Raw genomic sequence first — 11,918 nt, forward strand, 5'->3', positions numbered from 1 at the left:
AAATACTTAGCATGTTCCATAAAAGAACCTTCCCCAAAGTTAGAAACAGCTGTAAAACTGAGTTTGAAATTCTGAAAAGTTCTATGATTTAGGAATATAAAATAAATTTTCTCTTAAGCTTAAAAAAACATTTTACATTTAGAGGGTTAAGAAAAAATCCTGCAATCATACAGGCAGAAAAAGTCTAGTAGAAGCTACTCTGAACCCTCTCACCTGCCAAGCTTCCTCCCAAAAGAGTCCAGTTCAGCTCTTTTTCAGCCCTCACTCCTCTAGCTCCTGCCTTTAGAATACACTAATAGTCTTCTTTCTCGGGACACTTGGTCCTTCCCTTCCCTTCCCTTCCCTTCCCTTCCCTTCCCTTCCCTTCCCTTCCCTTCCCTTTTTTTCCCCCATCCCTTTTGCCTCCCCTTTCCTCCTTTTCTCCCCGCCCTCTCTTCTCACCTTCTCTTTCCCTCTCCTCCCCTTTTATCACAAAAAATCTTGGATCTGGCCTAGCAAAAATCAGAGTCACCTATTGGAGTAACTGAGGAGCTAAAAGTAAAATTCTCTTCAGTGACTGGAGAGAGGAGGGATGGAAGAGAGAATAAAATGCTCTCAAGACTAACATATTAATGAATTTTGTCCCTGTCACACTTATCAATTCAATTCCACAAACATTTACATGCCAATTATATAAATACAAGTAACTCAGTCATTATTTCAACAGGAATTTTTAATGATGTTAGGATGTGCCAAGCCTGCTGAGAATGCATTAGAGATCAAAACAGATAAGACCATTGGCCTCAAAGAGTCATACCAAATAGACATGATAGCAGTGTTATAAATGGGAGAGCAAGGTTAATTATCAAATAAGTGGCCTCTGATTATTTACCTGGAAGACCCTTTTACCTGGAAACAATATGGATCTTTACAAGAATTGCACTTGTTCTAGAAAAGAGACCAAAGACAGAAAAGCCTGCTAGAAGGATACTACAGAGGACGTCCTGGGCATGGGCTCTGGCTGAAGGGCATCCCCACTGTTCCTGCTGCTCAGTCAATACTCAACTCTAAGATGCAGGGAAGCCATGTACCTAGAGGTCAGCATTTCTAGCACCTGGGAAAGGTTCTCTATGAATGAGAATGAAGAAAAATCTAACTAAACTTTACCGAGGTTTCCTGGGCTTCCAATGGAGACTTTATTGTTTTTTAAAAACTATTCTATTTTGAAATGATCATGGATTCACAATACTTTGCAAAATAGTACAAAGGTCTCAGGTACCCTTTACCCAGTTTCTCTCAGTGCTTACATCTCACATAACTATAGCACTATATCAAAAGCATGAAATCGACATTGATACAATCCACAGACTTTATTCAAATTTCACTAAGATTCCATGTTATTTTGTGTGTAATTCCATGCTATTTTCCCATACAACCACCACCACAATCAAGACACAGCACTGTTCCATCACCACAAATGTCCCCCATACTCCCTTACCTCACCATCTCTAACCCCTGGCCAGCACTCATGTGTTCTCCATGTCTATAATTTTGTCATTTTGAGAATATCATGTAATGAAGTCATAAAATCTATAACCTTTTGAGAGTGGCTTCTCAACTCAGCATAATTCCCTTGAGATCCGTCCAAGTGTTGTGCATATCAAGAGCAGTTTGTAAAGTGTACATTATTAAATGCCAAGGTAATGTCATATCAGCGCACTCAGTTAAAGGCTTTTCTATAAGTAGGTATGATAGTGTGGTAAGAATCAATTATTCTTAATAGAACAGGAAGATTGAAATTTACAGGTAACCAATAAAATCCGTTTTCTTGAGACAGAGCATTTTTTTTCAGAATTGTTCATAGGTAGGCAAACGTTGGGTTTAAAGGGCATGCTGTCCTTTAAAAATGTCCAGAACAAAAGAAGTTTTTTTCCAGACTTCTTGGGCAGAACTTTGGACACTCAACTGAATACTTATCCAGGCTTTGGGGCTAATTAAAAAAAAGTTTGGCACTGAAGCAAGCTTCTTTCCACATAGCTCACTGCTTGATGGAGCCAGAACAGACCTTTTGGAAGATCAGTCATATCAGCAGCTCTTAGATTTCATGGCTTCATGTTGGCACTGCTTCCTGACCATAAGTTCTAGCATATGCTGATCACCTTTTCTACTAAGCGAGAATTTCTGCTTTTTGGTAATAACCTGAGAATTAAACCTCAGGATGGTTGCTACTGAACTCATGTCAAAAATTCAGGTGAGATAAATGGTATTTGAGAGACAGCCTAAGGAACAAGTTCAGCATCCTCATTAGATGTACAGATATACGTACCAAGCAGGTCATTGGGATGTGAATTTCTTGTTTGCATTCATGTAGCCCTCATAGAAATTCGTGACCATGCTTCCAGTTTTCACCAAGAGTTGATATAAAAAAGATGCCTTCACAAAGTGCATTTGTTATTGTTAAATAAAGTTTATCTTTTTCTTATGTAAGTAATTCATACTCATTGTAGACCATTTGGAATGTGCAGAAAAGTAAAAAGAAATATATAACACATAGTCTCATTTTCCAAACAGTGCAGTTTATCCCCATTCTGTCTGTCTTTGTTCTATGAAATTATTTTTACAATGTTATGACAAGATAATAAACATAATTTGAAAAGTATATATTTTCTAGAAAAATAGTTCTGAAGACATCATTTACGTTATTTCATGTCTTTAGTATAAGAGTCCACACAATTTCTTTACAGAATATGAAATCAGAATAAATGGTCTCTCTGACAAGTCAGTATGGTTTCTTTTATCAGAACAAACCATGTACAATATCACCTTATTTCTGTTTTACTTAGTGAAAAGAAAAAGAAAATTTTTAGCTCATTTATAGTGATTCTTCCCTAAGTACTCATTTCTTCTTCTCCCTTGTCTCTCCATACGATTGCTGATCCCTCATTTATCTTTATTTTAACTATTCAGAGTATAAACTAAGAATCAGCTCTTTATGGTAAAAATTATCTACCCATTCCTTTTTGAAAAGGCAAGCTTCCATTAAATAGATTGACAGATAGGGAATAAATCCCAATATTAGCCAGAGGAGAGGAGACAAACAAAAACAGTTAAAGAATAAAAAATATAAAAAATGCATATGTACTTGGAGTGTCTTTTGTAGACACTCCAAACTGACCCTATATCATTAATATTTGGGTAGGTACCCCAAAATGCATGCAGAAAACAATACTTTATTTTTAAATCCTCACCTGAGGATATATTTTTCCATTGAGTTTAAGAAAGAGTTGAGCAGGGGAAAGAGAGAGAGAGAGAGAGAGAGAGAGAAACAACAATGTGAGAGAACATCAATTGGTTGCCTGCCACACTCACCTCAGTGGAGGCTTGGGATGGAACCTGCAAGCCAGGTACGTGTCCTTTACCAGGAATTGAACCCATGACCCTTCCCTGTGCGGGCCTAGCTCTAACTATTGAGCAACACCAGCCAGGGCAAAAATAAAAATATTTTAAAAGAGGAAATAAAATAAAAATATAACAACCATGAGATAAATTAACTTCCTCTACATGTTATGTCTTGCTATTTCCCACACAATCTCCACTGTCATCTAACTCTCCTTTTCCTTGTAGATGACTTTTAGATATCAGACAGTAGCTATTTTGTTGCTTATGTGTGTCCAATGTTACTATTTACCTGAAAAATCCATGCAGCCCTTGCCAGTTGAGAGTTGTTCTCTGCACCGAGAGGTCACTGGTTTGATACCCAGTCAGGGCACATGCCCAGATTGTGGGCTGGATCTCCAGAAGGGGACATGCAGGAGGCAGCTGATCTAAGTTTCTCTTTCACATTGATGTTTCCATCTCTCTACTTCATCTATGTTTCTCTCTCTTAAGTCAATAAAAAAATATATTTAAAGAAAAAAAATCAGTCCATGAGGCATGGAGATGCAAAGGTGAGCTCTGGGCCACCTTTGCAGGTCAGTTATATGGTACTGTGGGAGCGATCAAAGACTAGAGAGGGAGGTATGAAGGTTAAGAATTTTTTTTAATTTAAGGGGAAAACATTACTTTAAAAAATTCAGGAGTTGAGAAATTAAAAAAGGAAAATAAGGTTTAATTTCAGTCATGGTCTACTCTACTGTCCTGTGTGAGAAGATTTAGAGCAAAGTTAGCTCATGGTTGCTGAGCTGGAGATGGATATGCGGAGAAGATAGAAACTAACTTGGGAATCTATTGGAAATTGAAGAGACCATAGGAAGGCTTGGTTTGATGAAAGCAGAGTCACTTTCATACATTGGGGGATCTGGAAAAACACAATCAATTAATCACACTAGGAAAGAAAATAGTCATAAAAAAAGACAGCATTTTACAGTTAATATGCTGCTTTTGTACTTGTTAATATTATTAACCTCGTTAATATGTATTATTATTATTCCTATTTTCAAAATCAGAAAGTGAAACTCATGGCTGGTTAAGTGACTTATTCAAAGTCACAATAAGTCAGTGATGGCGAACCTTTTGAGTTCGGCGTGTCAGCATTTTGAAAAACCCTAACTTAACTCTGGTGCCGTGTCACATATAGAAATTTTTTGATATTTGCAACCATAGTAAAACAAAGATTTATATTTTTGATATTTATTTTATATATTTAAATGCCATTTAACAAAGAAAAATCAACCAAAATAATGAGTTCGCATGTCACCTCTGACACGCGTGTCATAGGTTCGCCATCACTGCAATAAGTGATAGTATACTTCTCATGAGGTATCTATTCCAACAGGAGTAACCGTTCAGTAAGTATTGGTGGAATAAAATGGATGAATGAAATTCCAATGCTTTTTTTTATTCTCATTATTCAAGGAAACTTTGAAATAGCTTCAGAAAACATTTTTCTTATTCCAGACTAATACGTCTTCATTTCTAAAGTTAACAAAAGTAACTAAAAACAAGACAAAACAAAAAGATCCTTTAATTTTGGGAAGTGAGACAATTCAAAAGACTAAAATAAATACTAACTACTAGTGACCCAGTGCACAAAATTCATGCACATTAAAAGGGAATTAATTAGAGGAAATATTTTAATATTGCTATTTGCCCTTTCTCTATAATAGAAGTGTCAGAGATGAAAGAAAATTAGTAAAATGTATATGAAAATCTTCCTCCTGTCAGAGTCTGGGGCATGCCACGGGAACCAGAGTCAAGTCCCTGCCCACCCATGTGTGCCTCGACATTGCGCAAGACCCAGACCTGGCTGGCCCTACCGCCATTGGGCTAGATCCAGACCTGGCTGGCCCCACACCTGTCAAACTCCGCCAGGGCAGGGGGCATGGCTGAGGTCCTCAGGCCTGGGCTGAGGGGTGTGCCTTGAGATCCCCTGGCCTGGGCCAGGGGGTGCAACCTAAGGTCCCCCCATCAAGCCCCACCAGTAGAGGGGCATAGCCTCAGGTCCCCAGGTCTGGGGCAAGGGGTATGCCTTGAGGTCTCCCGTCAAGCCCCACCTAGCGGGGGGCGTGGCCTCAGGTCCCACGGTCCAGTGCTGGGGCATGGGGCATGGTCTCAGGTCCCCTGGCCTGGTGGCGGGGTTGGGGGACAGCCTGAGGTCCCCCAGCCTGGCACCAAGGTGGGGGGCACAGCCTGAGGTCCCCTGTCAAGCCCCACCAAGCAGGGGGCACAGCCTCAGGTCCCCTGCCCCGGCCCAGCACCACACAGCCTCAGGTCCCTGCTGATTGCTCGTTAAGGCTCATTACGGGAACTCGGTCTCCGCTGTGGGCTCAGACATCTTGTGTTATGGAATCCCTGCCTCTGCTGTGGGCACAACCATCTTGACTGTTAAGGCATGGTGGTCAATTTGCATATTCCCTCTTTATTAGATAAGATATGCACACTATTATACAATAGATCTCTAGAATTTTTTCATTTTGCATGACTGAGACTTTGTTCCCACTGAACAACACCTCCCCATTTGTACCACACCTACTCCCCCACCTCCAGCAACCACCATTCTGCTTCCTGCTTCTAAGAGTTTAATGACTTCAGACACCTCATACAAGTAGAATCATGTAGTATTTGTTTTTCTGTGACTGACTTTTTTCACTTAGTGTAATATCCTCAAGGCTTATCCATGTTGTAGCATATGACAGGACTTCCTTCTTTTTAAAGGCTGAATAGTATTCTATTTTCATTATCCATTCATCTATCAATGGACACTTAGGTTGTTTTCACCTCTTGACTATTGCAAATAATGCTGCAGTGAACGTGGGAGTGCAGATAGCTCTTTGAGATTCTGTTTTCAACTTTGAGATAAGTTCTCAGAAGTAGGATTCCTAGGTCATACAGTAGTTCCATTTTTAATTTTTTGAGAAAACCCCATACTGTTTTTCATAGTTATTGCACCTTTCTACATTCCCATCAACAGGACACAAAAGTTTTAGTTTCTCCACATCCTTGTTAATACTTGTTACATTATGGATTTTTTTGGGTGGCTTTTCTAAATGGCCATCTAACAGATATAAAGTAACATTTCATTGTGCTTTAATTTGCATTTCACTGATGAGTAATGATGTTGAGCATCTTTTCATATACTTGGTGGTCATTTGTGTATCTTTGGAGAAATGTCTTTTCAAATTCTGTGCCCATTTTTAATCAGGTTATTTGGGTTTATTTTGCTTTTGAGTTGTAGGAGTTCCTTATACATTTTGGATATTAATCCCTTATCAGATATAGTTTGTAAATATGTTTATCTCCCCCCCTCCCCATTCTGTAGGTTGTCTTTTCACTCCATTGATTGTTTCTTTTGCTGGGCATATTTTAGTTTGATGTAGTCTCACTGGTCTATTTCTGCTATTGTTGTCTGTGCTTTTTGTGTCAAATCTAAGAAATTGTTGCCATGACGAATGCTGTGGAGCTTATTCCTTATGTTTTCTTCTAGGAGCTGTATAGTTATAGCATGCTGTGTAAAGACTGGCCAATAAATCATCAGATGGCTCTACCATAATGTATCTAACTAATACTCAATTGCTAAACATATAAATTGTTTCTAAGGTTAGCTAATTAAAGTATTATTAGGATAAACATCTTGGCATCTAACTATTTCTGCACCAATTCATGAATATTTCCTTAAGATGAAGTACCATAAATAGATTTGGTAAGCAAAAAGTACTAAAACTATCTATCTTTGCATATTTCTGTATTTGTACCACAATATGCCCCCTGACCAGTTAGAATATGAAATATTAGGAGGAATGGCAGAGAAAAAATAGGATGGACCCCAAATTCCATGGTCTATCATATATACACCATACTTAAGATCTAAATAATCCTGCTGAGGAAGAACTGGGTGAGTTACAGAATGATCACAGTGGGTTTCACAGAAGGCTTCATAGTGAGTGACATAAAAATGAAAGGCAAGATTCCAATCAGGCACTCTAGCAGAAGAATGGTGTCAGAATGAGCAGTTTGGTGAAAAATGCCAAAGGCAAAAATAACCACAAAAAAGTTTACAAGTTTGGTCTATGTGGGGAGGACAAGTCACTCGTCCTGAAATACTTACATACAATAGAGAAAAAGCAAAAGTAATCATGTTGCCTCTTCCTCTCCCTACCCCAATTATAACAATTGATCTATAAATTTAAAAAAAGGGTGGGGATACTGCAAGAGGACACCTGGCTATTTCAGTTGAGTTTTAGTCTTTAAGTTCAGCTCTTCTTTCCCAGGGTAATAGAAAAACTTTTAGATGGGTGTGAATAAATACTTCTAAGAAATAATGTAGACAGTGGAAGCACTAGAAATCTTGTTAAGAATATATTATGAGTAAATATTCAAAAAGGGTGTTAGAGGATTGGAAGTCATGATACTATAGACTTGTAACATTGTCATTGCTTCAGGGAAAAGGGTAGATCATGGGAAGGATGATTTTGGAGCATTCTCTAGCAAAATAAGAGATTTCAAAGGTCATGAGAAGTGGCTCAGACTAATGGGGCCACCACCTCCCCCATGTAGCACATCTGTGTGCATCAGATACAGTTTCCTTACTGAGCTAGTACAGTCCCGCAGGCCCATGCCTGAGTGAACAAATTAGAAAAATGTTCCCCTTCTTTTCAACAGAAACAATCCTGATCAGAGCACAGGTTGAATTTGTCTTGGGCAGAAGTGAATTTTTAGAGTGAAATTGCCCTAATGCTAAACTGGAATGGTGTAGCATCTGCAATTAAGACCTTTGGAGCCAGACAGGCTTGGATTGACTCCAGATCTACCCATTACCAGCTTTGTGACCTCCTTGAGACATTTTCTCTTTTGTACGATTGATGTAATAATTTTGTCTTCCTCGCCTTTCTTATTTGAGAAAAAAGAGCTAGACCACTAGGGTAAAAGTTCAAATAAATGAGGTTTTGTTGCCCTTACCGGTGTGACTCAGTGGATAGAGTGTTGGCCTGTGGACCGAGAGGTCCAAGGTTCGATTCCGGTCAAAGGCATGTACCTGGGTTGCGGGCACATCCCCAGTAGGGGGTGTGCAGGAGGCAGCTGATGGATGTTTCTTTCTCATCGATGTCTCTAGCTCTCTATCCCTCTCCTTCCTTTCCTCTCTATAAAAAATAAATTTATATATATGATTTTGTTTCTCCTAGGTGGTGTAGCTCAGTGGTTGGGCGTCAACCCATGAACAGGTCACAGTTCGATTCCAGGATGAATTACGCTTTTTACAGGAGAAAGCCCAGGAAGAAGTAGACTGTTAAAAACAAGCCAACAGCTGACTAGGAAACCTTCTGTTAGACCTGTCCTGGGTCATATTTTGCTACAAATATTAAAGTCAAATGAAATTGCTTAATGATTGTAATGATAAAAGATACTTTCCAACTACCAGAGGGAAGGTGAAGTGATTTAAAAGTTGATGTCAGCTAAATATGTTGACTGTCTTATACAAAATGACCCTATGGGCATCACATTTTATTCTTTTTCACCAGGGAATTAATTTAAATTTGCTATTTCTCAGATGAGTTCAGATCATGAATTTTACCAACATATATAATTAAAGACCTTGATTAATAATGTTTCCACAATAATTCTCTGTATTCTAATTTTCTGTGTCTTAAACTACAGAGTTAGGGTAGACATGATGTTTCACTAGAAAATGTAAATCCTGAAGATTTTCATTATGCAAAAAGATTAATGAGTAAAATATAAAGTCATTTTCCCAATAAGAATGTCTATTTGTTTGAAGTTTTAATATAGTCTTAAAATATTTCAGATACCATCTTACTCTAAATAACAAATATTTAAAAAGAGAAATAGGGTTGAAAATCTAACTCCAGAATATTGTTGTTTGAGCAATATTTTGGGCATAAATTACCTGTAAAAAAAAAAGCTGTCTGGAAAAGTGGGTAAATAATTTATTAGTTTAGTACAGAGCTTACTATTACAGGAACTTGGGTGAATTCTTTTCTAAAATAAACAAAAAAGCATTTAACAAGTGGATTAACATTTCCTGACCTATCTATATTATAAATTTGCACATTGGTTTTTCTCAAAGTATATAAAACTAACAGTAATAGGCTATATTCTTAAGATCTGAACACTCTTTAACATGCTCTGTCTTACTTACCCTGTGCAGCAGTTTGGGAAATTAGGTCCCTTGGGTAGAACTGAAGTGTGTGCACAGTTATGAATTCATGAAATTGTGAACTTGACCGAGGTCTGAGGTCACATTTGTCTTATCTCCATAAATGAGGAAGTTGGATTAGATTGGATGTTCAACACCAAGATCTTTTAATCATTTAATAAGATTTTTTAAATTTTGGAATACTTTTAGATTTACAAAAAATGTTGCAAAGATAGTACAGAGAACTCCCATACACCCCTCACCCAGTTTCCTCTGTTATTAACACCTTACATTACTATGGTACAATTGTCACAATTAAGGAACCAACATTGGTACCTTGCTATTAACTGGCCGCCACACTCTTTGTGGATTTCACCAGTTTTCCCCAATGTCGTTCTTCTCTTCCAGGATCCGATCCAGGATACCAGGTGACATTAGTCACCATGGCTCCCTAGTTGCCTCTGGTCAGTGACAAGTTTTCAGACTTCCCTCGTTTGCAATGACCTTGACAGTTTTGAGCAGTGTTGGTCACGTGTTTTGTAGAATGTCCCTTAATTTGGATTTGTCTGATATTTTCCTTATGATTAAACTGGGGTATGGGTTACTATTTTCATTACATCATATCAAGGGAACATGCTATTAAAATAACTTACCACTGATGATGTTGACCTTGATCACCTGCCAAGGTTGTGTTTGCCAGGTTAATTTCCTTTTCTCTCTTTTCAATACTCTGCTCCTTGGGAACAGGTCACCTACTAGTATATAACGCTACTTTATTATTTTGTCACTCATATTGGTGCCCTTTTGGTTTTTGAGCACTTATTACTCTTTTCTCCCTCTCTCTCTCTCTCTCTCTTTCTTTCTCTCTCTCTTTCGTTTATGGATTAAGGTATTACAGATGGGTCCTATCCCCCCATCCCTCCCACCCCCCTCCCCATTCATGTTCTCATCCTCCTGGTGCCTGTGTCCATTGGTTATGCTTATATGTATGCATACAAGTTCTTTGGTTGATCTCTCCCCCTTACCCTCACCCTCCCCAACCTTCTCTCTAAGGTTTGATAGTCTGATCGATGCTTCTTTGTCTCTGGATCTGTTTTTGTTCTTCAGTTTATGTTGTTCAATATATTCCACAAATGAGTAAGATCATGTGATATTTATCTTTCTCTGACTGACTTATTTCACTTAGCATAATTCTCTCCAGGTCTATCCATGCTGTTGCAAATGGTAGGAGTTCCTTCCTTTTTACAGCAGCGTAGTATTCCATTGTGTAGATGTACCACTGTTTTCTAATCCACTCATCTGTTGATGGGCACTTATGCTGTTCCAAATCTTAGCTATTGTAAATTGTGCTGCTATAAGCATAGGGGTGCATATATCCTTTCTGATTGGTTTTCTAGTTTCTTGGGATATATTCCTAGAAGTGGGATCACTGGGTCAAATGGGAGTTCCATTTTTAGTTTTTTGAGGAAACCTCATTACTTTCTTTTTTATTGTTGTTGTTAATCCTCACCCGAGGATATTTTTACATTGATTTTTAGAGAGAGTGGAAGTTAGGGGGAGAGACACAGAGAGAAATATCAATGTGAAAGACACATCAATTGATTGCCTTCCACATACGCCCTGACCAGGGCCAGATAGATCCTGCAACCAAGGTATGTGCCCTTGACTGGAATCGAAACTGGGACTTCCAGTCCATGGGTCAGTGCTCTATCCACTGAGCCATACTGGCTAGGCTAGCACTTAATACTTTCTAACCTCTAAGATGCAACTTTTAAAAATTTATTAAGATTTTATTTTCTTAGAGATATTTTAGGTTCACATAAAATTGAGAAGGAGGTACCTAGATTTTTAATATATCTCCAGTTTCCCTTCCTTCTCTCCCATTATCAATATTCCCAACCAGTGGTACATTCATTTATAATAATAAAAGCGTAATATGCTAATTAGACCGGACAGCCGAACGACCTTCCAGTTGTCATTCCGGATGTCCTTCCGGGTGAAATCATGGTGGCGGGGGCTGAGGCAGAGGCAGTTAGTGGCGATCAGGCAGGCAAGCAGAGTGGTTAGGGTGATCAGACAGGCAGGCAGAGGGGTTAGGGGTGATCAGGAAGGCAGGCAGAGTGGTTAGGGGTGGTCAGGCAGGCAGGTAAGCGGTTAGGGGCATCAGGTAGGCAGTCAGGCAGTGGGATTAGGGCAGCCGTGGGCAAACTACAGCCCGCGGGCCGGATCCGGCCCATTTGAAATGAATAAAACTAAAAAAAAAAAAAAAAAAGACCGTACCCTTTTATGTAATGATGTTTACTTTGAGTTTATATTAGTTCACACAAACACTCCATCCATGCTTTTGTTC

The sequence above is a fragment of the Myotis yumanensis genome, unplaced genomic scaffold, assembly GCF_028538775.1.
Source record: "Myotis yumanensis isolate MYYU_CA2020_CCGP unplaced genomic scaffold, mMyoYum1.0.hap1 SCAF_1, whole genome shotgun sequence".
Taxonomy (NCBI): domain Eukaryota; kingdom Metazoa; phylum Chordata; class Mammalia; order Chiroptera; family Vespertilionidae; genus Myotis; species Myotis yumanensis.